The sequence below is a fragment of the Thunnus thynnus genome, chromosome 4 (genome assembly GCF_963924715.1).
Source record: "Thunnus thynnus chromosome 4, fThuThy2.1, whole genome shotgun sequence".
In the NCBI taxonomy this organism is placed as follows: Eukaryota; Metazoa; Chordata; class Actinopteri; order Scombriformes; family Scombridae; genus Thunnus; species Thunnus thynnus.
The window spans coordinates 25,274,685-25,301,665 of NC_089520.1; the positions used below are offsets into that span (position 1 = coordinate 25,274,685).

Sequence of the window (26,981 nt, forward strand, 5' to 3'; positions counted from 1 at the left end):
CGGCTGTGGCTCAGGAGGTAGAGCGGGTGGTCCACTAATCAGAAGACTGGTGGTTCAATCCATGTCGAAGTGTCCTTGGGCAAGATACAGAACCCCACATTGCTCCCTAAGGCTGTGCTATTGGTGTGTGAGTCTGTAAGTGTGTGTGTGTGTGCGTATGAATAAAAATTCCCCCGATGAGCAGGTTGGCACCTTGCATGTCAGCCTCAGCCATCAGTGCATGAATGTGTGTATGAATGGGTGAATGTGGCATATAATGCAAAGGGCTTTGAGTGGTCAGAAGACTAGAAAGCCACTATATAAATACAGTCCACCATCCATTTATACAAAAGTTCAAACAGGCATCTCAGACTGTGAATTAATCACAATACAACTGAAATACAGAGAAAATCAGAAAAAAGTGAAACTAATTCAAGAAAAATATAAAACATAAATAAAATAAAATAAGATGAAACATATTGAAAAACAGTAAAAGTGTAGAAAGGGGATTACTTATTAGTATTTATGAAATGTAAAAGCTACCACACAAGTCCCTGTCATACCAGCTGTCAGCCCGGGGCGCCCTCTAGGGGCTCAGGGAGGTACTGCAGCAGCAGAGCGCCTCCTCCCTCCTCCCCTCCTCCCCTCCTCCTGGAGCCGGAGCTGCATTCCTGTCCTCTCCGCTCCATTCACACGCAGGGAGCCGCCGGAGAGAGAGCACCGCCACTCCGTGACCAGAGTGGAAATGTCCCCAAGTTTTGGAATTTAAAACCATGGCGAGGATATCTATCCTAAGGATCACTTAACCTGTAAGTACCGTGAAAACTCCTGCGCAGGGCTTTTTTTCGTGTGGGAAGCAGCAGGGTTTTGGTGGAGCCGGATGAAATATTTAGGTTACATTTTTTCCCCCCTTTGCTTTTTGCTCCGTGCGGTTGAGTTTGTCGTTGTGTTTTTTCCCCCTCCGCTTCTCCTCGTTGTCTTCTCCTTGTCTTCCACGAGTTTGAGGAGCTTGAGGCTTCAACCAAACCCCGCGACATGAAGAGGACATGTAGTGTAGCGCTTATATGCTGCTATTGAGGTGTGTGTATCGGTGTGTAGAGGCTCGTTTCTCGGTGAGCGGTGTGGTGAATGTGCGCCCCGGTGTGACCACCAGTCGGATTGATCCACACCAAACTGCGGATATTTTAGGCGCCGAACGAACTTAATTAATTTGCACATTTCTTCTCTAATTATCTCAGCACTTGGCGCTTGAAACTAAAAAAAATATTTTGTATTTTTTTTTTTTACAAGTAAGCTCGGATTTGGTGCAGTGAGAGGAGGTGAGTTTTTGGCTGGTTGGAGAACATCGGCTGCAGTGACTTTTTTTGAAATGGAAAAGCTTCGTCTTGCAGTAAAATGTGGAGTCTTTTACAAAAAAAGAAAGAAAGAAAGAAAGAGCACCTGGACGTGTGTTTGTTGTGCGTATAGCTGTTGCATTGCCTCAGAGGAGGAATGCCTCCACCACCATACATAATTACAGGTATTCACAGGGCTGACACTCACTGTCGCCTGGATAAATAGTCCGGGGAGACTGGAGGAGGCTGCATGGCTTGAGATTAAACATTTGCTTTCATGCTTGTTTATTTTCTCATATTTGAATGTAGCCTGCCCCGGCTTTCTTAAATGGACCTAAGGGAGGAGTTGTGTTGGATTTCTCTAGGGGGAGGAAGAGGAGGAGGAGGAATAGGAGGGGGGGTGCTGCTTGCTTTTGGGGGAAAAAAAATCGATTCCCCTATTAGCTTTGAAATAATTAGAAATAGTGTTGGTGTGGTGTGAAAAGAGCGTTAATCTGCTAACGAATGAGAGGCAATTTGTAAGCTTTGTTATTCGACAGCAATTGAATTCCCCTTTTGAGCAGGGATGGAGTGGCGAGGGCTGTCTGTGGGTGTGTTGAGTGCGCATTGGTTGTCAGCTATTGGAAATGCTCTCATTGCTCTATCGGATTCTCCTCAGTTCTGTTTTTTTTTTTTTTTTTAATCAAATCCCGGTTAACCAAATTAAACTACCCACCCCGACCCCGCACGCCACGTGAATTCATTTGGAGCCCGTTTTAAAAAAACATGTATTCATGAATCATATTGGATGAACAAGCGCTTAGACATTTTTTTTTTGAGGTAAAGGAGGGAGAGGCAAGAGCCTATGGATAATAAAATCACTGTATTATTCCTTTAATATTAATATTGGGGTCTTATAGTGTATCTGCTGTGCATTTAAGGTGGGTCACTGGTGTATTTCTTCTTCTATGGCACCACCTGATCACCCCTATAGGTGTAATGTGAGCACTATCACAACTGTAGTTCTTTATCATAAGTGACATGACCCAAATTTTGCCTCTGCTCAGTCAAGCAGCAGCCCCTTCATTGACAGTTCAATGTGATGACCGGTATTCACATGTACTAGATGATGTGGGATTTGAACCGTGACATGAGTGTTTATTTAAGAGGTGGTGCCCAGTCACAGCTCTAAATCATTGAGCTCCAGACAGACTGACATCTTTCCAACCGCACCACAGAAGCGGTACCTGACTTGTTCAATCAAACCAAGCGTCACTTTCCAGTGTGAGTGTGTGACTGATAGCAAGGAGTGGCAGTAATGTAACCAAAGATATGGCTTTCTTTGTGTGAGGACTGTATAAGCACACTTTAAAAAAAACAAACAAAACATGTAGCTGGCACAGGTGTTGAAACAACATACTTAAATCACAATACAATGGCTGATCTGAAAAAATATCTATACTTCATGATATCAAAATTTAAGTTTCCACTTTTATCCATCTTTTTTTTTTTTTTTTTTTTTTTTTGCAAAACTGTGACCTTGCATTTCACATGAAAGCTGGCAACCCAGCCAGAAAATTGCAAGCAATTTGCCTCAATCTTCCCTAATTATGATACAGATCTGCCCACAATAGACCAGCGGTGTCATGAATTTTGAAAGTCTGCCCCGTCCGGTTTGTCTGCCGCTGTGAAGGGTAAAATCTGTGATGTCCAAACTTTGGAATTCGAGCTGACATGTGCACTTTGCACCCCTCTGGTCCTGCTTTTGTGTGGCTCGTCCCCCCCCCCCCCACCCCCGTCGCATTCCTCTGGACTTTTCAGTGAGCGGCGTATTTAAGGTCTAATTAGATTGTAGATGGATGACAAAGCACAAGAAGCTGTGCTCAAGTGAGAAGTGAGTTGCGACTTGGCGTTGTAAGTCTGGCCCTAAAGGTTGTTTTAGTGCAAATATCAATGAAGGGTTTGAGTTAGATTCCATCAAGCTCACGCGGGATTTTCTCAGTTGGAGTGAAAAACTACTTCACTGGTTCACTGAAATTGTTTATATATGTGAAAGGACTTTCAGTGCATAACTGTATTCTTCCGGGTATACTGTACTGTGATTCATTGCTTTCATGCAGCGAGCCGATATATAGACTGTGTTCACCCTCACAGTGTGTGTACGTGTGTGTGTGTGTGGTGCTAGACTGCAAAATCCAGCTCCTTTTCCAGTTTCCCCTTACTGTTCGACATTTTAAACCAGTGTGACAACCTCATCTTCAGGCATTTCCTTTTCTCGCCTTCTCTCTATGCCTCCAGCCTCATGCTGCCACTCAGACTTTCTCACCGTCTTCCTCCCTCACTCTCCCTTTTTTTTTTTTCTCTCCCTCCTTTTCTGTCAGGAGCCTACCGCTGTCTGCATCTACCTCCCTCCTTCCGCGCCACCTCTCTCCGCCTTTTGCTCACCTTCCGTTTTTTCCTGATCTGTCTTCTCTTTCTTCTGTTCTCTTACTAACTGTCTAGTTACATGCTGGTTCTCTCCTCCTTCCCTCCATCTCTATCTTTCCCTTTCTGGAGAAAAAAATTCATGCACACGTAAGGCCTAGTCATACTTGCATCATCATCCAGTGTCATTTACTGCGTCCAGACTCCTTGTATATATTGCAAAATTTCCAGTAGTCTAAAAAATTCCCCCGTTTCAGTTCCTCAACCACTTCCCTGGTACATTTCTGAGGGGAGTACTGGTGTTCATAACTCATCAGTCCCTGTCAGTTGCTGCTCTTTGGCTCAATGCATGAAGAAGCATTTACTACAAGTGAAAGAGGATCCCATCCCAAACCGAAATAGAGTATATGTCAGAGTGTGTCGGGGGCACCTTAGTGTAAAATCTTCACCCATGTGTGTGATGGAGGGCTTCCTTGGCACGGCGGCACTGTAATACAATCTGCTTTCATATCATAGCCGGTGGAGATTGCATGTTTTTATTACATAAGTTTTCATTTGTGTCAGTCTTGCTAAAGAGGTTAGCTGGAGCGCTGTGTCGCTGGCACTCTGCTCTGAGTGCGTTTCATTCACTCTGCGCTCATCCTGTCTCTTGCTCTTTTTTTTTTAATATATATATATATCAGATCAGTTTTATGTTTCTTCTATTTCTGTAACATTCTCTCCTACTTCTCTATATCGTCACCTCTCTGTCTGAGCCTTGTCCCATCCTCTGTGTCTCTCTCTCTCTCTCTCTCCATGTGAGTGTTTTGACTGAGTCTATGGGGTTTGAGTGGAGCCCTGAGGCGAGGAGCCACACAGCAGCAGCAATATTAAAACGCACTAAAGAGGGAACAGCAGCAGGGCTCTACCCAAAGGCCCTGTTGTACACACACATACGCAGACACACACAGCTCTCATGGTGCTAACACCTCTCCAGCCGACAAGCCTTAATATGAAATAAACTCACTCGCCAATACCTGGCGGGCCTGTCTTGACTGACTGCTCAAATAGGAATGACCTCCATTTGGCCCGAATAAGATGCTGGAATTGAGAGTCGGTGGGCGGTGTTGAACCGCAAAGAGCTGGTGCATTACAAATTTTATCAAGAGGTGAGTTTGCAGGTGAGCCAGCAGCATAAACCCTCATCAGTGCCAATCAAGAAGTGAATTTAAAGGCAGACTGCGCTATCTCCAAGCTTCATCACATTTTTTTTTTTTTAAAAAAAAGGAGGGTGCGCTCGAGGCTGGCAGTTTTATTTTGGTCCCAGGAAACTGCTGGAATTAGAGAGGATGCATGAAGTGAGTGCCAGTGTGGAGAATGTGAAATGAAAGCTTGGTTTGTATTGTTTGATGCCTTGACCTTCTTAAAAAAAGATTTCTTGTTGCATTCTTCACTTCAGCTGTAGCCAAATAAATATGACCACTGTGGTGGCAGAGCAGAAATTTTCCCAGCCAGAAAATTGTATTTTTTTTTTCTCTCTCAGGAAAGCAGCCTTAGTTTCTCTGTCTCTGTCGTGCTCATCCAAGTGAACTGTCTGTTATGTATAATTAATTTTCTCCTCTCTCCCAGTTTATTTTTATCGCCCACTTTTAACCATTCCTTCAAAGGACCCCTCCCCCGCTTCCGTCCTCCACAGTGCCTGCTGAAAGTGACAGCTGCTCGGGTACGGGGGATGCTTTTTGAAGCAGGCACTAAAAAGGCCACTCACTCAAGACGACTTGGAATAGAAAAATCTCTCTGCCGTTCTGACAGTATCAAAAACATGCCTGCTAATCTGGCTGCAAATTGAAAATAAGCTCCATCTCCACTGTAGTCTGCGCCGCTTGTTGGGGAACAGAATTTACATGGGCTCCTTTTGTTCAAAGGGTTGTTGATTAGTTTGGTTGAACTGTAAAGCAGAGTGACGAGATTGACTTAAGTAGGGCGCAAAGAACTTCTTGTTCACCGTTTTGCAGGCACTTGGTGGTGTATTGACGGGAGCGCTGCATCGCATTCATTTTCTCGTAAAGTCAAATTGACTTTGCATATAATTGTAAGAATGGGCTCTCGTCCAAACCAAAGAAACAAACACTGTCACTGGTTGCATTTGACCCTCAGCCTCTGGCACGTCAACACCGAGATTGAGTTACAGTCGTCCTGAAGGTTCTGCCTGAAGGTCCAAAGATGCAGCATTGACCCCGGTTCCACTTCTGACCTGGTGGCCTTGAGTAGAAATCCCACCGCCCCCTGCTGCTAGTGGGCACAGCCTCAGCATATGAGGTTTCCTTACTGGCATGCTAATGCTCTTGTCAGCATTCTGTCCATCTCCTCTCAGACACCGAGTCAGACGGGCAGCTTGGGTCCCTGATTTGCGTCGACATAAAAAAAAAACGGCTTCTCTTGTTCCATTCCCTCCTGTGAAGAAGAGCTGGGACTTACTATTGATCAGGAAGTCACAATTCCTTCCTGTAACATAAGACAACACCTATACTGTCATCTGTATTGTACTCTAATTTTATTGCTAAGGTGCGCAACTTGCAGGGGAGGCCACACTCAGTGCTTTTAGTTATTCTGGTTATTCCCGTATCATTTCTATTCTTTTTCCTGCTTAAAGTTAATCTTCCAAAATCACTACACATAATAGTTATTGTTAGGTGGATCTCAGATCAGTTTTGCAACTTCCTCTCAAACTAGTAAGAATCGTGGGTAGTGAAGAAGAGTTGCAGATCGCTTCAGCATTCAACTTACCTTGAAGTCAGAAGCAGGTGGTCAATGGTACACTACAGGACTCATTATTTTCTTCTATTATTTGGGAATGTTTGGGATGTATCAGTGTTTATTTGGAAAAATTAATTATTTAAAAATGTGAGAAATTTTTTGATGGGCAACTACTCTGTAGTTTAACCATTTCTTGTTTGTTATTACTTGCGTAGAGAGATTTTGGTGCATAATCACCAGCTCATTTGTATTTCTCTCCATGTCTTTATTGATGTTAGCAGTTTCTGGGCTGTACTCCTCTCCAAAGGACGTCATTTAGTCATAGTAAACCGTGGTGATGAACACTGTGGGGGCGTAAAATCTGGCAAAAATCTGGTGTTCAGTGTTTCACTAAAAACTGAAAATGATTAGCCTGTGATGTTCCGTGAGTACACACTACAGTAGAGCTACAGTATTGATCACACAGTCATGTCAGAATATGAGCGCACATAGATGTAGAGATGTTGCCGGGACCATCAGGTATACCCAACGTTAGTCTCCCAAAGGTGCCCCTGAGCCAAACACACCGAATTCCACTGGTTCAGTGTAAAAAACCAGATCTTTGGAATGGATTGTATCTGGCCCAGCCTGTCAGTATCATCAGCAGAAAGTGTGAGTTGCTGATGCTGAGATAGTCTCAGTTTAGATGAGGGAGCCTACTGGTTGTTTACCGTGCTCACTAGAGTCTGTCTGCCTCTTCAGGCATGTTTGGCTTGTTAATGAGAACCACTGTGTGAGAGAGGAGGCAGCGCACTGTGGGTGTGTGCCTGTGCATGTATTTGCATTGAGATAAGCAGTGCATCGTCAGTGTGCATTTGCTGATGTGCGCTGTGTACAGGAGGAAAATATACAGGATGCTATCTGAAAGTGTTTGTGTGCGTGTGTGTATGGGGACTCCACGTGTTGAATATAAGGTAACACTCTGCACTGTGGAGGAGATGGGGAAGGGAAGAGTTTACACAGGCACATAGACATTTATTATTGTGATTAATGATAATGGTGCAGCAACCCATAATTGCTCACTATTTTTTTTCCCCTTTCTCAGACTCTGTATCTCCCACTTCTTCATTCCTGTCTTCTATCCTTCACCCCCCCCCCTCCTTACACACACACACACACACACACCCTCTTGGTTTCTGTTGTGTTTACCAAGGGGAATCTTAAATAATTCAGGAGGTCTGTACTCCCCAGCCCTGTAAATAAGACCAATAGAAGGCGGGCCTTTAAAGAGAGCCACTTGCCCAGGGAAAGCATGGCAGTGGGCTAGCCTATAAATCAGCTAGCTAGCCGCCTCTGTCTGGCCCTTTTACTGTGATAGTGTTGAGGGCTGGCCAGCAACAACCTCCACATTAGCGGAAGAGAGGTCGACTCATTCTAGAAAGGTCACTGGTTCGTTGGCGTCGCCCTCGGCAGTGATGGACAGATAAAAATCACGTGTATATGTTTGTAGGACGCAGGTAGGATCACTCTTCCTCTCTACCCCCTCAGATGCACATTGTTTTATGTTTGTGCACACTCGCGCATGGACACGTGCTCCGTGGCTCATAAACCACGCTCTCTGATGTCAGCACCTGCATGTGTGTTTACCAGATGGCGATAAGTGCTGATTTATTCACTTTGTTTACCACTCGTTTTTCCCCTGAGTGCCTGGCACTCTTTAGATGTGGGCTGGTGCTTCTGGCTAGTTTGGTGTGTGTGTGTGTTCGTGTTTGGTGAGGTCAGACACACAGATACTTCACAGAAAACCAGTCAATAAAGGAAAAAAACATTTTAGTTTTTCAGAGTAACAGAACCGGCAGTTAGCCCACTAAATCCACTATGCAATCCTACTTCAGCTGTAGAAAGAAGGGTAGATTTTGAGTAGCTTTAGCCCTAAATCATTTTGGAGCACATCCCAGCCTCTCACGTCCCCACGTTAAAACTCTCAGTAGCCACTTTTTCACAGCAGGGCCAAGTGGGACCTGTCAGGTTTTGAGGCCAGCTCAAAACTTTTCTAAGCTCTGACCGAAAGCGATATTAGTTTATTTGAAACTGTCGCACAAATGACAGTTGATAGGTGCTGGTAACAGATGTCTAGAAGAACCACAGAAATGCTATGTTGAAGAAAACTGGAACATACATAATATTGCAAGCCTGTTGGATCCTCATACTGGGAATAAGGCTACTTATTCTACAGCCCTCATCAGTGTTATGTCCTTCTCTGAGAAATAGCTTGCATTCCTGGCATCCACTGCCCCATGCTTATGGTGCAGCCAAATTCAAGTTTTCAAACAACAAATGTAATCTGAAACTCTCTTTTAAAACGGTGCTGAAGCAGCCTAGAATATCCTACACCTCCTCCCTCTCCTACCTTTTTTTTTCTTTTCACAGCCCCTTTGTCAACTCCCTCTTTTGTGCTTCTCCCAAAGGGTTAAAGAGGGAGAAGTGATGAGTAGCCCGCCGTGTCTGGCCTCCATTGTGTGTTGGCATTGTGCCACTGCATAGCATGTCGACCATAGACACATGTACAAGGGACTTTTCTCTATTCACAGGCGCTACAGTTACCCAGTAATACTATCCTCCTGCAAATCAATGCAAATACTTTCCAAAGGTTAGTGGGGTTAGCAGGCTAATGATAACACTGACATTTCATGGGCAGCTCAATGCAAAAAGACCTCAGTCAAATGAGATCTAAAAGCTTGACTTTTGCATTGCTTCATTCTTCGGACTACAAGCTCCTACAAGCTCCGTGAGGCAGCTCGGAGCACCTTCCATAAACATTCAACATCTTCAGACTTTTGGGATGCACCAGAAAGATTGGTTGTTTTCCCTCTCCTCCCTCAGTGGAAACATCTGCTCGAGGACCATAAAACCCCCGTTTCCCTCCCTTTCCAACCTTACATAGCTTGTTAAGAGGAAAACCACTCGACGGCGTGTTGTGCAGAATGTTGGTGGCTGCTCAGCCTAATTCTTTTAGCAGACCTGGGTTACCTCGACGCCGCAACGGCACAAGGCCCCGGGGTGCTTTTAAGTCGCCTCTCCCTCCTCGACCCCCTGCAGAGGAGAGGCAAGCAGAGCAGGGGTACTCTGGGAATAAGTACTCCAGACCAGACAATGGTGGACCGCCGGGAAGGGGGTGGGGTGGGGTATAGATTGTAGCCAGAAATAGAAGAGGCTCAGCAACAGTAGGAGGAGGAGGTGGAGGAGGTGGCCTCCAAACTGGAAGGAGGGGTAGGATAGAGGGAGGTCAGAGGTTAGACTGATCCCTACTTTAAAGGTGGAGTGGGGGCATGGAGGTTTTATTGCCAGGGCCCTCTTGTTGCTTTTTGCCCAGCCTGGGGTGAACCACTGAGGTGCTACTGCGTCATGGGGGAGGGGGCATTTAGGTGGGTGTGAGCGCGAGCTACACATCGCTGTCCTATGATGGCTCCAGTTGTGCTCAGTGACCTCTGACCCCGGCCTCCTCTCCCCCTGACCAGGAGCTGCCACACAGGTCAGTGACTCTCACGTGAGGTGAGTTAGAGTAGTGAAGAGCGTCTTCGAGTGTCGCTCGCCGCTTGTTTAGTTTGCCCCAGCAAGTCCTGTTCTCTCAGCTGGTAAAGTTTCTGGGGCGGATAAGGAGGCCGAGCATGTGACGAACCAGCCAGCAAACATGAAGGAATGCGTCAGCGATACCATTCAGCTCCTGATGGGCCGCCGCATTCCAAATGAAATGGGGTGTGTAACTTGTGACTGGTGTGATGTGCTGATGCGTAGCAGCTGGGAGGAGTTGCTTCCTTTCTTTCTCTTGGGGCCGTCCTCCCTCCCCGCCTCACCAAGATCCATGATTTCCTTGGTCTCCATTGCATGTGGAGGAATGTGGCTCTTCTGGTTGATCGGCTCCACTCTCCATTGTTACCCGAGTGTGACCTCATTTGGCTCTTGAGATCAACGTGACATAGCCCGTAGTGCACCAGCAGACTGCCCTCTGACAAATGGCAGATAATAGTTGTCCAACTGGCACTTCAGGCAACACTGAATGCTGATTGTAGCCCGAAACAATGACATACAACCGAAGATTAATTTTCGAACAGACTTAACAGGCCAAAGAAAGGTTACATTCTCAGAGGAGGAGGAGGAGGAGGAGGTGCGGCTGAAAATCATGTAGCTGAAACATATTTTGGAATCAGTTACTCCAAGTTATACATGACTCCCAAACTACTATTGTAGACAGATATAAAAGCCATCGCCACATGTGCTGCTCACAAAACATGGGCGCAAGCTGTTTTTTAGCCCATTCCAGAGGCACACCTCATTGTGCCCTCGGCAATCAGCGCTGCAGTCAAACTTGGCCACAGCACAGACACATTTTCAAAAAGTAGCCCGGCTCCCAGTCTGCTTGTAGCTGCATCAACATAAAAGCCTTGAGCGTTTTAGATTTGTGAAAGGGCGGGATAGGAGAAATCTGAACAAAATGATGCCAGAGCTTGCACCTCGGCCAGAAACGGCTGAGGGAAAAGAGGAAGAAGAAGAAGAAGAAGACAACAACAGAGGAGTGAGGGAGGGAACTTGGCAGCACTAGCTAACTCAGAACAAGCCAGCTCGCACCAAAGAATAATAAATAATGTCGTTGTGGAGAGAAGCTCTTGTGTGCGAGGCAGGGCGGAGAGAAAGAAACGAGTTTGGGGAAAGAAGGATGACAACAACTCAGAGAAGCTGAGTCAAACTTTAATTAAGGACCGAAGGCAGCATCGAAACAGCTGCTGTTGCTTGCGCCACCCCGCCACACCAGCTTTACGGCTTTTTTTTTTTTTTTTTTTATTTGGAAGCCAAACAGATGTTAAGAGTGGGTGGCGATTTTATCGGACAAGAGGTTTGGTTTCGGGGAAGAGGAGGAAATTAAACTCTCCCACTCTTTAGACTGGTGATTTCAAGGATTTAGTGTTAAGGTCTGTTGGTCACAATCACGATGATTGTGACCCTGTGATATCTTGTTAGCTCCCCACATTACAGTGTGATATTTAGAGTACAGGCTCTGTTGAGCAAGATACTGCCTGCCTACGTAATTCAAGGGCATAAAAAAATAAATTGTACCTTATGCATTCTGTTCACTGCGAGCTGCGTAGGATAATAACTACCTAAATCCTAAACTGTAATTTGTAATTCATTGCTTTAAATAATGCTGGACTTTAAATAAGGCTATCATTACCTTTTGTCGTTATCAAGGTAGATGTGATATAGATATAAGGTCGTATCTTTCAGCTCTAGCCTGTCATATCTCCTCTGATGATGAACTCTGTGCTGTACTTGTCCTTTGTGGTCAGCGTTTAGGCATGCCAGCTATGTCCACTGGAGCTCACACTGTGTGTCATACTTTCAGGTGACATTCACACCAGCCTGTGCGCTGCGGAGTTTCAATTTTCTGTGCCTTCTCTTATCCAAATGTCTGACATCATCAACGCGGAGAGGTCTCGTCGGGTTGGGCTGGCTCACCTCCCTTATCGTTGTGTCTGTCTCTTCCCCTCTCTCCCTCTCGCTCATTCTGTCACTCTCCTATGGAGGACGTGATGAAAATGGCTGTTTAATCATGCAGAGAGGTCAACAAATCAAAGCGCCCGGGCTGAGTGATTTAAGGGCCTATTCAGAGCACAGCTGGAGGGAGAGGGAAACAGGGAAACAGGGAAAGAGAGGGAGGGCGACAGGGAAACAGAGAGAGAGAGAGAGAGACAGGTTGGGGTTTGATTGCTGTATGGCACAGGTCACCTCTCATGCATCTACCACTGGTCTCGTTTCACTAATAATTGTACCTGATAGATTGATGTATAGGCAGGGAGATGAATGGATAGAGTGGCTGGAGGGCAGATTGGCAGAGACGCTCGCATTAGGAAGCTGACATGCCGGTGATGAGATACATACACACACTTCAAACTCACACGACCTCATCAACAGCAGTATAGACCCACATCCTCCTCCCATTAACTTAGGCAGGCCGCTTCCACCGTAACTGCCGAGTTCCTCACCACACACACACACACACACAGACACAGAGAAATGCCGTCTGCAGGCAGGGCAGTTCTCACCTGAATGTCAATGGGAGAGGGTGACAGATGGTTGGGAGGAGCAGGGGAAGTAAAGACAGACACAGACGGTGATTGTCTTATGTTCCCTTCACACAAAAACCCACAACATCCAGTTTATGATATAAGTATAAGTAAAAAAAAGAATGAGTTGTATACATGATCAACCTTTCTTCCAACATTTATACCAAGCAAATGCAAAGGTCGACCAGCTCGTCATTGTCATTCACACGGCTGTAGCTTCGTACACACCACTGCTACGACAGAATTTTACCAGAGCTCGTATAATTCTGTGCGCTTAACAGGATTATCACGTTTCAATGTCATTTAAGTGGTTGCAACAGTGTTTTCACACCGGAGATTCGACAAGGCAGACAGTGCGGACTGACTTCTTTATGTGGTCACCTTATTAAAAGTTAATGCAACAAGTTCTGCTCTACAAGAGTTATGATGTAAGTATCGAGAAGACTGGAATTTACAGCTGAGAGGTTGGGCGTTGGTGCCATTATCTACTCTACTGATGTTGTAAAAAATAAATCTTTATTGTACAGTTGCTATAGTAACCTCTATATATGCGGTAACACCAAAGATGACTGTTTTTGGACCTGCAAGTGATCTTGTTCATGAACAGGGTCAATAGCCAAGAGCTGATAACGCATGTTGACCCAACAGCAATAACATGTCTTGAGTCATTGCAGGGTTATTTTCTCTCTCCCTCTCTCCATTAATTTTTCTTTCCTTTTTCTCTCTCTCGTTTTGTTTTAAACCTGTATTATTGCCATGGCAGTGCTAGATGATGCCTTCTTTTGCCATAACAAATGGCGTGCTGGTCAGATGTGTTCAACAGCAGAGACAGAAGATGCCATGTGTTATTTGTGTTTGACTGCTACTGAGGTTTTCCTACGATTTCAACTCGCAGAATGAAATTTAGCACCCAAAGTCTCTTTTTTATTGGTTTGCTCATTTGGCATGGAAGTGTAATGTAACCTTTTTCTTCCCTGATCTGGAAACTGTTTGTATTTTTTCATGCTAGCGTCACAAAGAAAGATTGAAGGGAATTTCACCTGTTCCTGACAAGGGTATTGCCTGATCAACTTTATTGAGTCAACAATATTGACTTTAGCTCCTGTTTACACATCACCTTGACATGGCAATTTTCCACAAGGTTTCTGGGTGAAGCTAAATGTTTGAAGGGGACTTCTGTCACTCCTGTCCTGTACTTTCCGCCTGACTGTCTCTATTCAGGGTTTTTCTCTTCTTCTGTTTTCTGCTTCCTCTCTTTGTCTATCTTGCTGAAAGCTTTGTATTGTTAGCTGGTGAGTAGCCTCACCCTGACTAGTCATACAGAGTTTATATCTTACATTTCTGTTTTGGATTATTTCGTTGTACCCTAGTTCACGATGCTGTCTGTTTCTGCTGTTGCAGTTTGGGAACAATTACATATAGAGGGCACCACTAATTGCATACAGACAGACATTTGGGCAACCTGTTGCAGGAGAGGTAGACTTTGGTCATCAAGGTTAGAAGAGGGAGGTAATGTAAAGGTGTGCGGTGGGAGGTGTTGATTTGACTCAGTAATTTGTCAGTTTTATTCCTCACCTGTATTATTATCAGACGGTTAAAGGTCTCCTTGTGTCCCCCAACTTTGTGTACTGATCAAGGCTGCAACTAAAGATTACTTTCATTATTAATGAATCAGTCTGTTATTTATTTAATTCATCGTTGAGTCTATAAAATGTATGAAAATAGTGAAAAATGGCTACCACAATTTTACAGACTCCAAGGTGACATCTTCAGATTGCTTTTGTCCAAACCCAAAAATATTCAATTCATACAATACAAAACGCAGAAAATTTCAGCTAGTCACTTGTTGATCAACAGAGAATTAATTGGCAACTATTTTTATAGGCGATAAATTGTTGCGAAATGCTAAAGATTCAAGGTTTTAGCTTCTCAGTTGTGGGTTTTTTTTTTACTTTTCTGTGTTTTTATATAATTTTAAACTGAATCTTTTGGAGGATTTTGGACTGTTGGTTGGACAAAAACAATCTGAAGACTTCATCTTGGGCTTAAGGAAATTATTGCCAACATTTTTCACCGTTTTCATACATTTTATAGACCAATTACTTGATTAATCTAGAAAATAATTGGCATATTAATTGATAATGAAAATAATACTCTTGCAGCACTTAATCAGCAGTTAAATTTTTCCGTTATCTCTTCTGTTAATGTACTAAGGCTAAGGGCTCAGGGAGTTTGAGAACACATATCCATGGCTGTTTCACAGCTGCAGTATTCAGCAGTAGAGATTTTGTTACTTTGTGCTCACGGCGACCCGCTTCTGTTTCTGATACAGCCACTGAGTTAGTATTTGTGGAGTACCACTCCAGCAGATAGCCGGCCTCTTGCTCTCTCTCTAACTCTCTCTTTCTCTCCCTCTCTCCCTCCCTCCCCATCTCTCTGACCTTGCGTCGTTGTGCTGATGAGCGCTGAGTGGATACACTCATGAGTGTTGTGTGTGTGCGTGTATGCGTGTGTGTGTGTGTGTGCGTATAGGAGAAACCGTGGGAGCTCCATTTGTTGTGTAAATGCGAGCCGCTAATTGACTGCCGGGCACGCAGCCTCTCCTTCAGCGGCTGAACCCTGCCCTCCGCCGGGTCCCAGGGATCCTGCCAGGGGAATGTTTGCCCCCTTGCACACACAGACACACACGCTCACAGCACCCTCCCTTTGTCTCCCCTCCTCTGTCAGAGTGGGCCTGGCACAGGGCCAGAGTGAGGATGGGCACAGTGCAGGCCTCTCTGTTCTCCCTCCGTCTGTCTGTCTCTGTGTCGAGCTCTCATAATGAGAGGCTGCACGGCATTTACTTATCATAACATGTGCTCTTTTGATACAGTTTCTCATCTCAGAAAACACCATGAGTTCTCTCTTTCTTGTACTGATAATGAAAATATTTATCTTCTTTGAAACAAGCGAACCATGGAAAAGGACACTTACTGGTATTAATTTTACCTTCTAACACTGAAGTAGTTCAGTCAGGGCCCAGTCCACTAGCCACAGTAGTCATATCAGTTTTAGCCTCAGTTGTAAACCCACATGAGACAGTTAGCCCAACTGTTGGCTGGCTAGAGGCCCAGATCTCTCTCTCTCTCTCTCTCTCTCTCTCTCTCTCTCTCTCTCACACGCACACACACACACAGGCATTGTGGTTTTTATGTAAGGCTGGCTAAATTAACAGCCTGTAGCTACAGATAATGGCCTTTCGACCTTTCCGCTGAGTGTTTGTGTCTCTATCCATTTTAAAAATACAAGTGCCTGTATTTAATTATGAGGGTAAAGTAGGTGTTTCTGTCAGTGACATGTTGGTATCCTTTACAAAAAAAAAAAAGTTTCATGGCAGTATGACTGGGTGATGTTGACAAAACCTCTGTGTTGATAGTATTTTGGTGATGAATATCGGTGCTTTCAGAGGATTTGTACGCGCAAGAAAATCTGGGGAAATAAGTAAAGTTGATCGCTCAAGAGATACTTTAAAGGCTTTTTGTTCATTTTACTCAGCTGGAACAACATTTAATCTTTATTATAGTATTGTAAATAAATCTCTTTTTGATGTTTTGGCTTATATAAGTCAAGTCTGTTCCCTCACTAAAGGACTGTTGCATGGCCTGCACACAGAAAATGCACTCTGGTTCTAGCTCCTACATGACACAAGAAGTTGTTATGGGTTAAGGTGCATATTTTAAAGGGTCTTGTGTCTGCTGGGAGATGTCCTAATCCAACTGTGTGGAGCTTTAGTGGTTGTCCACTTGTGGATGTTGTATTGTGCTGAAACATAGACAGCAGGCCGCAATGCTCAGACAACTCAGTGGAGGTTAGTAACTGTGTTTAGTGTATCAAGGAAACTAGTATGAAGGAATAATGGAAATGCAACCAGAATTACAACACCTGGTTGGAAAAAACACGCACACACGCAGGATCAACCTTCCATACCCAGGTTTTCCCAGGCCAGTCCATTGTTCTGCAGAGGTAAACATCAGGGAGCACAGAGAGAGGAAGAGACAAACAATAAACTGACACACTCTCCTGAAACACTCTGTTTAGACTGCAAACACAAATGAGCAAGTGTGTTTGTGTGTATCCAACGCCACAGTAAACTGCAGTTCTGAGAAAGAGAAGAGAATGGCGGGTTGTGCCGCAGGACCTGACGCACAAAGATGGCAACTCGCCGATTTCTTGCCGTTAACCTTCCCACGGTACCAAGCGTCCAAATGTCGACTACGTCACTTTCCATTTCTGGTTCAAGAATGCAGAGAATGCAGTGGATAGGCAGCGATAGCTGAATGAAGTCAGTCCAATAGGGAACTACATTTAAATACTCTGTCATGTACAGTTTGTTTGATGTGATATTCACAGTGTACCTCGCAGTATTCACAGTATGCATAATAAGGGTACTTGACTTTCAAAACTGGTCAACACTTAAATGTGAAGGACTATTATTTTAGGCGCTCGATGGCTGCTAATGAGACACAAAGAGACAAAAGCAAGGATTTAACATCAAGCCCGCCACTTATGCTCCAGAGACAACAACAATAGGATTAGCCAGCACGCTAAATAACTAAGGCCTAGGCCAAGCCTCTTACACTGTCACAAGGCCCTTTTTAATGTGTTTTAATATGGTCACCCGCTCTTTTAATGCAATAAACTGCCTATGAATAAGGTGCACAATAAGTGCTTTCTAGATCACACTAGAAATATGTGCATATTTCTTGCTAGAGATGACTATTTTTGTACTGTTCAATAAATTGAACTCAAATACTTCTTATGATAATTATAATTGAATTGAAGAATTCTTATTTCAATGTAGACAGTCAAAGTTACTGTTAAAGTGGCATTGTGGATATCTCAGGCCACGGCGAGTGTCTCCCGTCTTGTCTGTGTTTACATTTCACAGCATGATGCACTCAGACAGTAGAGCTGTTGATTCCCAGAGTTGTCCAACAAGTTTGATTGACTACAGTTGCGGCAGAACAAGAACATCTAGTATCCACACGTGGGAACAAAAACAGAGTTACAAACAGAGACGGACAGACGGAAAAGGATTGATTCTGAGTATCAATGTTGAGGAAGTGTTTTATCAGTTGCTCACCATTAAAAGCAAATGTATTTCCTGTTTTGATCCCCACAGTAATCCCCACCTCTGCTTCACAAACACATTCGCTGCCAATAAAGCTTATTGAATCATATTGACTGTGTGCGGAAGCGGGGAGGAAAGAGGGAGAGACAGTAAATGACAGGGCGGCAGGAAAGTGGAACGAGGGAATTAAAAGCAGAAAAGAGGAAGCGAAACTGAAAACACAGCGAACAGGGAGGAGGAGGAGGAAGAGCGAGAAAGCAGAGAGAAAAGAGAGAAAGTAGAAAAAAAGACTGTGAAAGAGCAAATCACTCTTCCCCCCTGCTAGCTGTAGCAGCAGTATTGCAGCCAGACAGGCAGTGTTGAATCTGAGTCAGCAAGACTTGAACTGGGGCCCTAGCCTATAGCCCCGGGGCTGCTAGTAACACACACACACACACACACACACACACACACACACACACACACACACACACACACACAGACATGGTGTCAGACCTGTTGCCCTATTCTCCTCAGCCCTCCAGCTCCAGCCCTAACTATAGCTGTTCAGCCAACCACTCTTAATTAGTAGCTGCTGCTGCCGCCTGCCCTGCCCCGGCGCCACTGTGGTAAAGCCCCAGCCCCATGTCTGTGTGTGTGTGTTTGAGTGATATGTGGCGTTTCAGTTTGTGTTTACTCTGTGCATCAGCTGCAATGATGCCCCTCTACAGTCTTTGCACAAGCATGCATGCAGGTTTGTTTTCATTGTGCGTGCCAGCTACAGTTTCGTCTCTGCACCCCGAGTGTGTTTGGGTTGGTGTGTGTAGAAGTTACAGGTGGAACAGGAAAAGCTAAAAGAAAGACCACACATCGTTGTGTTTGCTCAGCAGACACTGTGGTTTTATGCATCGTATTGTTACGCAACATGCTGCATCTCTCCATTCAAATCCTACATCTATCTCCTGTTGCTACTTGAGAGGAGCTGGCGCTTTTAAGCTGCCATCACAGAGGGAAAAGTAAAATGCTTTTCTTATTGCCACTTCTCGAAGATCACATTGAGTTAGTGAATGAGAACAGACGTGCTCTGAGCGGCTAAAGAGACTCCAAAGACTGCAAGGAAAATCTATATTTCCCCTATTTCTGATGTTCTGGGAGCACTTGAGTAACAGTTGACTTCACAGTTTCTGGAGATGGGTGCAGGATCCTGTTTCACTGTTGTTCTTGTTGAGGTTTTTATGCCTGTCAATAGGGCCAAGTGTGCGTACGTTTTGTGTGCACATTTGTGTGTATTTACAGCTTAAATAGTTGGCTGTACTTCTACAACCACAGGAGACAAAGACAATACTGCACACAGAGCTCTTGCTTGCTCCTTGGTCGTGTTCAAACTTTATACATCCCCCCACCCCCTACCTGCTTCTCATCAAGCCCTGTCATATTCATGGTGCGAGGTGACAGTGAGGGTCTCGTCCAAGCTGTGGATCAAGCTGACACATTTCTCCCCGAGGACCCCCCCCCCTCAGTACAAACACATAGCTTGAATAACTCCACCGGCCAACTACCGCAGCCACTGGCCTGCTAATCAAGACCATATTATAACATGAGAGAGAAAGGGAGAGACTTAGCTTAGCTCAGCACAGGGAAAAAACACACACACACACACACACACACTTACAGCTAGAAAACAGATAACACTTAAGTAGCCACACATGCACACACATTCATATCGTCTCCTGGAGGAACACAGGCCACAACCCGGCAACACAGTGACCCAAATCAGCAGCATCGGCGTTCCTCTCACTCACTCCCGAGGCTGGATCTGGGCCACGCAGTCATGCTCGCTGGACGAAGCACCTCAAGCATTGCCCATCACCATCCATTCACACACAACTACAGCAGTCCATATATTGATGGATGACTCAGACATCCATTGTGAGGTGAGAGATTTGGTTGTGTTTGTGCAGCCAATAGCTTGTAAAATAAATGTTCAGAGAGCGGCGCTGCAGTTGAGGCTTTCCAGGATGCTATTTGACATGATAACAGCTTTAAGAGGGGTTTTTTTTTTTTTGGTGGTGGTCAAAGCGGTTGTGGTCACCCTACATAATCTGTCGATCTCTTTTTACTTCGGGTCCACTCCCGATCCCCCCTCCCCCCTTTGTCCCCAGTGAATCAGCTTACAGAGGAGCTTCATATATTCTAGTGCACTTGTTAAGCTCCATATGTAGCTGCACAATATCCCTTCTTTAGTGACAGAATGACACATGTGACTACCCAAAATTAAGATTAAAATAAAGACTGCTGGACTGAGCCTTGAAACCTCTTCATCTGCTTTACAAACACAGTCATTTACTGACCAACAGCACTCTTTGTAACCATATAGCTCCCAAAATCCTAAAGTTTTTCCTCTTCCCTTCCTGTCTTTACAGGAATTAATGACCGCCGTCACAAAGACAGTTCATTTTGGCTTGTGTTTGCATTGAATACTGTTTGGGTCGGCAGGTTAGGGAAAGGGGGTAATGTTTTTTCTTTTTTTTTTTTCCTCCCCCAAGCGAGAGTTGTCTGCATTTCCAGTAAGAGTTTCATTTGCATTTAAGATGCTAATGTAGCCTTTTGGGTGAGCAGAAATGGCGAGAGTATGCTGGCCTGGCTCTTTGTTTTGTCCCGGTTATTCATTAGGCTTTAATAATTGCTGCCTCGCGCCTCACACAAACACCGCCAGGAGAAATGGATTCACTTCGTTCTCTCCTTGCAAAGGTCAAGGCGCATAGCAAGACACCTCGCCGACACACAAATTCACGATTCATGCATCATCTCTCTCGGAAAATATGCTTTCTTTTGGACGATTGAGCTGAAAACCTGCTGTTTGCCTATGTGTGTGGGTGTATGTGTCTTGCCACTGAGTTTGAGGCAGCCGTTGAAATTCAAATGAGGCATGCAGGTCGAGATGTGAGTATTCCTCAAGAGAGAGAGAGAGCCAGGGATCTTCTGAGGATGTCTCTCTCTCTCCCCGCGTGGGCATTGTGGGTAAGAGGTCGCGCACACAACTCTGGTGACAGGTTCTTGCCATCGTGTGAGTCTTAACCTTTGTCCTTGTGTAATCACATGAGTTTTAACAAGCCAGAACAGATCATACAAGCCATCCTTCAGCACATCAAGGGAAGGGTCAGCCGACCTGCAGAGGAAAGTGGATTGCAGTGCGGCGATGGAGACTGGCTTAGTGCTGAATCCCATTATCAAACAGCGTTTGTCAAATAATAGGTCAAGGCCCACTTGTACCAATGACATATTACGTTGTGGTTTAATTCCAGAGCTTTGTATAACAGATTTTTCTCTGTGCAAAGTGATTTGCCAGAGAAGAAAAGGTTGCTTGTATTAAGTACTTTCAGACACTGGACTGAAGGCAAAGCTTGATCTCAGTTTCTTTGAAGAGAGAGTGCCTTGATAACAAGGCTGGCAATATTTAGAGGGCCTGCAAACATACAGCAAGAATTATTGTCTTGTTTACTTTGCTTGATATTAGGACCACAGCTGTTACTTTTATAAATATTGATTGTTTTTCAGCACTTTTCCCTGGTAACAAGAACCTGCTGCTTTCAACAATATCAACCACTTCAATATTACTACATTGCCTGTCTTTTATGTTTATGAATTGCTGAAACTAACAGCCCACATGTCACCGCTCCATCCTATACCTTTCACCACAGCATATATCCCAACATTTCTCGCATCATTACCAACGCCATTTACATCACTTTGAAGCTGGGAGACTTAGCTGGCGTAAACACCCAAACAACGTGCGATAACGGCGCTCAAATAACACCTCTGCCATATTTTCAATCTGCTTTGAAAGTGGCTGAGTGGCTGAAATAAGCGAGAGATTGGGGAGTTATGAGTGGGAGTGGGTCCCTGGGGGACCATGCAACATGGCAGGTCATTTGCCTGGCCAGTGTCGGTGATATATTTATACATTACAGCGAGGTGGCCGGCTGAGAAAGCAGAGGAGGGGGCTGAGAGGTAGAGGGAGCGAGGCGCTTATTCAGCAGGCTGGAATGCAATAGTAACACACGGGCGACTTAATCAGATGAGGGGAAATAACATTTAAACACATTGAAAGCCACGGGGAGCAGAGTATTTCTTATCTTGCAATGATTGCATCCCCCAGTGATGCTGTGTCTGTCATGCACAGCAATATTCAGACCTGAGACTAAAATTACTGGTTTTATTCATCTCCTCTGCAGGGTACACTCTGTGTGGGGCTTTCTAGAGAGAAGTCTCTCTTCTTTGTGAGTTCTGTTGTCAGAAAGTTTGGGCCTGTAGCATCCAGTGTTGTGGTTGTCCTATAAACCATGCCCAAGACCGTTCATATCCAGCTCAGTGTTATGTTGAGCAAGACACTGATATATTTAGTCCCTTTTCTCTCCTGTCTTCTTTCCTCTCCTCCCCTCTTTGTTTCTGGCATTCCTCTCACTCACCACTCTTCCTCTCATCTTCCCCCGCTCCCACCAGCCTCTCCTTATCTCTCTTCCTCTGCACTCACATTTCTGTCTTTCCCAACACGTCTTTCCCTCTGTGTTTTTCTTTCGCTCCACGTCTGTTCTTATCCTCCCCCACGCTAAAACCTCCTCCCCAAGGCTCTACCTCGTTCTGGGCTCTGTTGCTGTAACGATACTGACTCAAGCTCTTTGGACACAGTTTTTTTTTTTTTTTTTCATTCGCAGTTCTTCGCCTCCCTCCGTCACTTGCCACATTTAGAGACGGGGATGTCTAGTGTAAACTTAGACGGACACAAAGACCGTCGGACACCCACAGAATACACACACATACACACACACGCCCTGTTTACACTAGCGCCAGCTTTATTAATCGTGCTGTCTGCCAAGTTGAAAGACAGTCACTGTAATATGACCTAATGAGCGTGTGCTCGAGGTTGCTGTGTGTTTTGTCTTCAGTTGAACCTCCCTGCTCCCACCCCTTGTCTGCCCTGTGACTGACTCACAATGGCTGATGTTACTTGTCCTTCTGGACCAACCAGTAGGCCCGGCCCTTCCTTTTGGGATGGCTCCAAGAACAGTCAGGCGCCTCCCAAATGGCTCCAATGCTCTGATCATGAAATGGATTTGTTGGAATGAAGGCTGGAATTCTACTTAGACTTAAGTGCTGAAAGTTTTCGGCTTGAGTAGCCTAAAAGTATATACTTTGGTAGAAAGGTCAGTAGACTTCCAGTTGGTTCTTCATCAACAGTGAAAGACAAAAATCTGTTCTACCTTTAGGGAAACATTGTTCGTGTTTCTCCCCACGTTCACATGTGACAAATGTTAGTTTGATACAATGGTGCATACAATTAATTCATATTGAAATATTTTCTCATTAAAATTGATTTGTTTGGATGTTTGCTGGATGAATTCCAAACAACTCAGTAGATACAACTATGTAGATAAAATGAACACGTTCTGAGTTAACAGATGTCACTTATGTTACTTATCAACGCTTTTAAGATTATAACAAAACGGCTCTTTTCATGTGTATCCTTCTTAAACAAGTATGTGTTGTTGTTTTTTTTCAGTAGATGTGATTAGCAAAAGACAAAACAGATGAAGAAAAATGATCACATGTAATATTAAAGTTTCACGATAACAAAACTAAAATATTAAATATATAAACTAAAAATATTCTCAAGTCTGTTGTGTTTGGTAACACACAGACCTGAATTAGCTTCTATTTGGAAATAATAACGGAAAAAGATGAATTCAAGGTCTGCTGAGAGACATTTTTTTCTGATTATCCGTCTCAATTGAGAGTACCAAACAGGTTTAAGCCATTAAAAAAAAAAAAAAATTCCTCTTATTTAAAGCCCACACAGTGATAACTGCTTGACTATTGTAGCACTCGATTAAAACTCTTTAAAAAATGTGGAATCCTTGTTGAAAGTTGTAGTGCGGCAACATAAAGAGTATTGTTTTGAAGTACTTAGTCTAAGTTGAAGTGGTGTTGGGTGTAGTTATGTGACAGGCACTCAGTTGCCCACTTGCTGAGAGAAAAAAAAAAAAAAAACTTTCCCTTTTAGCTAAACATGCACAGACTGCTCTCCTCTTATCTCCCTCCATTCCTCCTCGTTCCGCCTCGCCGGATATCTGAAAAGGTATCGTCGACTCTTCTCATTTCACCCCTCTATCGCTCCCTCTTTCTCTCTTTTTCCATCACCTCGCTTTTTCACCTGCACCATTTTCTCTCTCGTGTCTCCTCATCTCCAGCCTGATTATTAGAGCCTTTCTCACTCGATCACCCCCTCTTCTCTCCGTTATAGTTTTTCATTCTCTCTTCCAGCCCATATCTAATTCTGATTTTTAAAGCCGGTAGACATTAAATGGTGCATTTAAGTAGTTTTTTTTTTTTTTTTTGGTAGTTAAAAAGAGAACTGTGGAGAAAGTGAAACCTCAAGAGACGCTGCTACCGTTTGCGTTTTTAGTTAACGGTGACTGCTGTTTGTGAATAAGGTATTAGTCACACACACCCACATGTACACACACACACCAACCCTCGTCTGTCTCTGTCGCTGCCTCTATAGTGAATCAGTGATGCATGTGCTTCACCAGGAATACAGTATGTGCTGACTATCTGGGACAAGACAGGAAATCTTCTGAGCTCACAAGCCCCCTTTCTTCTTCCTCATGAAAACCATTTATGGGTACACACACATTCACACACACACACACACACACACACACACACACACACTGCAGGTTGGCTTGAATATTCACCGGCTTAAAACGAGGCTCATGAGCTAAAAACGCTCAGGATAGATGAGCTTCCTTTGTTTCAGCTCCACAACAGTGCGACTGAAGATAATTTGCATTGGCCTCAAATGACTCAGATGTAACAGTGTCATTTAAATAAAACAAATGCTGCTGTCCCACTGAGTTTCTGGACGTCAGGGTGTCTTTGTTGAGCACTCTGTTGCAGGTCTTTGTGTATGTTGTGATGATTTTGACCATGCGGGTCAGTGTGTTTTCGGATGGCTGGTTTGTTTGTTGGTGGTTTTTACTGAACAAAAGCTCATGTTACTTCTTGTCTTCTGAATATACAATAAACTCTATGAGAATTTAATTTCCCCAATAACCTGCTAGAACTACTGTCTGTGCCCTTTTTGCATTCACACCATCTTACATGGAGATTCCCCTTGTTTTTCAGTGATTTTTCCTGTTGATGAATTGAACCCGCATGCCCCCAAGCCCGGACATCTGCATTAACCATGATGTCTTGTGACCCATCTGAAGACATAAATCGGGTTAAACGCCATGTGACACAAGCCAAACGCCTGTCTTAAAGCATTTAGAGCATTGGATAAAACCATGCGGTCATAGCCAATGATATGGTTACTAATACTCCTCAACAGCACACATCCGGAAACAATATGCCCCTTAATGGACAAAGATGGATAAGGATGCTGTCCGAGTCGATAGCGAACCAACCCAGATACGCTGTGTGTAGTGTGTGCGTACGAGTGCTTTTGCTCGTGCGCTGTCATTCGAATAAAGCAGGACATTCATCTGTATAAACTTGTGCTGAATGACGTAATGATTCAGACCGAGGGAAGAGGGACGGCAGATGGTCATTTGGCTGTCTGTTTTAATAAAGCTAATAAGTGGAGACTGTATCAAGCGTGATGGGGCACCAGAAGAATTCACAGCTGAGAAGATATGAGCTAGATTAAGGCTAGACTTATGTCAAGTCTTTGAAGTGCTCAGGTCAGATATTGGTCTCTTTATGATCTAATCTCAGCAGGGAAATCAAAAAGGATTCTGGTTTAGATAGTGTTTATCTAGAGATGCATATTTCATCACATTCTTCCTGTTGTTGCAAAAACCAGTGATGCCGCAGATATGAAAAGGCCAAGAGCAGACTGTACTTTGGACTTCCTTTTTGTTTTTCAGATTCCATTTATTCTCAAAGTATTTCTCTACGACTCTACGAGATTGAAACTTGCCTGAGATGAGCGGTTTGAAATATTATCTTATTAACTGTTTCTCTTGCAAGTTGATGCTCAAATGCAGCAGCATGGTCCACATATGCTCACTTTGGAAAGATTACATTCGAAAAAGGGCAGGCTACGTTTATGATGCCATTAAAACAAAAGGAGACAGTGATTCTTTTTAATGCCTTTCTCCTTGAAGTGACTCCCGTTCCAACCACTACCACCATCACCATCACCGGCATCATCCTCAAATCCTATGAGAGAGGATTTAAAATGGCATCCACTTGTTTCTACAACAATCAACACTGTCTGGCGAGTTTTTTTCACAGCAGTGCTGCACAAGCCCACCCTAGCACCCCCCCCCCCCCTCCCCCGGCTGTTAAGGGTTAACCAAGCTCGTAAATGGAGGGTGTGAAGAGGAGAATGTAGAAGTTTGGAGTTGCAGTTGAGGACAGTGGCGTTTGGTAATAAGCTGTTTCGGGCAGAGCGGGCTGCATTCCATTACAGTGAACTCAGCAGGGAGAATATAAGCAGCGTTATGGAGGAATGCTCTGGCTTTGTCGTAATAGAAAGAGCTCACATACCTTACACGGCCCACTTTTTTTTTTTATCACTTCGTTGCACTTTAAAGTTAGTTTTATGAAGTGATATCATGAGATGTTCTTCTTCACTTATATCCTCGATTTCCCATTTTAGATTCCACCAGTCCACCTGACTGAACCTGTCCTCACTCTCGGTTTCTTGACATCAACACCTGTACAACCAGCTTGAAAGGATCAGACCACAACAATAGTGTGAATGACTGTTGGAAAACCACAAGGTTGTTTGTGGTTGACCCTCATTGTGACTGGCATTGCTCTGTGTTGACTAAAGGTGGCATGTAGATGCATGCTGGGTTTGTGATTAACAACAACAAAGCTCACCACAGCTCACACTCACCATATTGTATCATTCACGATAATATTAGTGTAATTTTCAATATGATGGAAAAAATTCATACATCGTGTATCATGATAATTGCAATATTCTGACTTGTTGGTATAATGATGTCACACTGTTAGGCACAGCAACAACAAGCGTAACTGAAAGCAAAAGTAACATTGCTACCAGCTGCACAGTGGAGGAGTTACAGTAGTTCAAAAAAGGGGATGACTTCAGAAGTGTGGAATGGTTTGGTTGCAAAAGATCAGATGTACAACAAACCATGGTAATATTTAAGAAGTGAAAGAAGACTATAACAAAAAAGGGGGAATCACAACAAACTTATTTCACCACCTCAAGCAGAATCACCCAGATGAGCACGAGGAGAACCAAAAATCCCATGAAGAGTATATTTGTCATATCATCAAGAAAATCATTATCACAGAAATACC

At 44.1% G+C, this 26,981-nt stretch overlaps 1 protein-coding gene across 4 annotated transcripts in view; it reads left to right on the forward strand.

The window, feature by feature from the left end:
• The first annotated feature begins 583 nt into the window (after window positions 1–583).
• LOC137181837 (plexin-A1-like) overlaps window positions 584–26,981 on the forward strand; it is a 194,967-nt gene continuing 168,569 nt past the window's right edge. Inside the window, exon 1 of one of the 4 annotated variants that reach the window (XM_067587888.1) lies at window positions 584–788. The gene's annotated coding sequence lies outside the window, so the exon portion shown is untranslated. The remainder of the gene's footprint in view (window positions 789–26,981) is intronic. The other 3 variants (XM_067587889.1, XM_067587890.1, XM_067587891.1) reach the window with 3 other exon arrangements.